This window comes from Arachis ipaensis, chromosome B6 (genome assembly GCF_059453495.1).
Source record: "Arachis ipaensis isolate K30076 ecotype BB chromosome B6, ASM5945349v1, whole genome shotgun sequence".
In the NCBI taxonomy this organism is placed as follows: domain Eukaryota; kingdom Viridiplantae; phylum Streptophyta; class Magnoliopsida; order Fabales; family Fabaceae; genus Arachis; species Arachis ipaensis.
The window spans coordinates 78,093,056-78,095,127 of record NC_142441.1 but is presented as its reverse complement, the minus strand read 5'-3'; the positions used below and the strand labels follow the sequence as shown (position 1 = coordinate 78,095,127).

Genomic DNA, 2,072 nt, shown 5'->3' with positions numbered 1-2,072 from the left:
ATTGCTTGGTTTAGTAACTGTACTTACAATGAGAGTTTACTATAACCTCTAAACCATCAATCTTCTGCTCTTTCGCCTCTCAACACCAAACTTAGAGTTTGGTTGTGGCCTCCCAACACCAAACTTAGAGTTTGAATGTGGGGATTTTGTTTGACTCTGCATTGAGAGAAGCTTTTCATGCTTCATCTCCATGGTTATAGAGGGAGATCCTTGAGCTTTAAACACAAGGGAGTCCTCATTCACTTGAAGGACTAATTCTCCTCTGTTAACATCAATCACATCTTTTGCTGTGGCTAGGAAGGGTCTGCCAACGATGATGGATTCATCCATACACTTCCCAGTGTCTAGGATTATGAAATCAGCAGGGATGTAGTGGCCTTCAACCTTTACCAAGACATCCTCTACAAGTCATAAGCCTGTTTTCTTGAATTGTCTGCCATCTCTAGTGAGATTCTTACAGCTTGTACCTCAAGAATTCCTAGCTTCTCCATTACAGAGAGAGGCATGAGGTTTATGCTTGACCCTAGGTCACACAGAGCCTTCTCAAAGGTCATGGTGCCTTTGGTGCAAGGTATTGAGAACTTTCCAAGATCCTGTCTCTTTTGAGGTAATCTCTGCCTAGTCAAGTCATCCAGTTCTTTGGTGTGCAAGGGGGGGTTCATCATCCCAAGTCTCATCACCAAATAACTTCGCATTTAGCTTCATGATTGCTCCAACGTACTTAGCAACTTGTTCTTTAGTAACATCTTCATCCTCTTCAGAGGAAGAATACTCATCAGAGCTCATGAATTGCAAAAGTAAATTTAATGGAATCTCTATGGTCTCAATGTGAGCCTCAGATTCCCATGGTTCCTCATTAGGAAACTCCTTAGAGGCTAGTGGACGTCCATTGAGGTCTTCCTCAGTGGAGATCACTGCCTCTTCCTCCTCTCCAGGTTTGGCCGTGTGGGTAATGTTGATGGCCTTGCACTCTCTTTTTGGATTCTCTTTTGTATTACTTGGGAGAGTATTAGGTGGGAGTTCAGTAATTTTCTTACTCAACTGACCCACTTGTGCCTCCAAATTTCTAATGGAGGATCTTGTTTCAGTCATAAAACTTTGAATGGTTTTAATTAGATCAGAGACTATGGTTGCTAAGTCAGAATGGCTCTGCTTAGAATTCTCTGTCTGTTGCTGAGAAGATGATGGAAAAGACTTGCCATTGCTAAACCTATTTCTTCTACCATTATTGTTGTTGAAGCCTTGTTGAGGCCTCTGTTGATCCTTCCAAGAGAGGTTTGGATGATTTCTCCATGAAGGATTATAGGTGTTTCCATAGGGTTCTCTCATGTAATTCACCTCTTCCATTGCTGGGTTCTCAGGATCATAAGCTTCTTCTTCAGATGAAGCTTCTTTGGTACTGCCTATTGCTGCTTACATTCCAAACAGATTCTGAGAAATCATATTGACTTGCTGAGTCAATATTTTGTTCTGAGCTAATATGGCATTCAGAGTATCAATCTTAAGAACTCCTTTCTTCTGATTTGTCCCATTATTCACAAGATTCCTTTCAGAAGTATACATGAATAGGTTATTTACAACCATTTCAATGAGTTCCTGAGCTTCTGCAGGCATCTTCTTCAGATGAAGAGATCCTCCAGCAGAGCTGTCCAATGACATCTTGGACAGTTCAGATAGACCATCATAGAAAATACCTATGATGCTCCATTCTGAAAGCATGTCAGAAGGACACCTTCTGATCAATTTCTTGTATCTTTCCCAGGCTTCATAGAGGGATTCACCTTCCTTTTGTCTGAAGGTTTGGACTTCCACTCTAAGCTTGCTGAATTTTTGAGGTGGAAAGAATTTTGCCAAGAAGGCATTGACTAGCTTTTTCCAAGAGTTTAGGCTTTCTTTAGGTTGTGAATCCAACCATGTTCTAGCTCTGTCTCTTACAGCAAAGGGAAAAAGCATAAGCTTGTAGACCTCGGGATCAACCCCATTGGTCTTGACAGTGTCACAGATTTGTAAGAATTCAGCTAAGAACTGATGAGGATCTTCCAATGGAAGTCCATGAAACTTGCAATTCTGTT

The 2,072-nt window shown here is 41.3% G+C and overlaps 1 non-coding gene across 1 annotated transcript; it reads left to right on the top strand.

Annotated features, from left to right (window-relative positions):
* Positions 1-1,713: 1,713 nt before the first annotated feature.
* Positions 1,714-1,821, top strand: LOC148561443 (small nucleolar RNA R71). Its single transcript, XR_015887878.1, has one exon. It is a non-coding gene; the product is annotated as a small nucleolar RNA R71 (small nucleolar RNA).
* Positions 1,822-2,072: the final 251 nt, after the last annotated feature.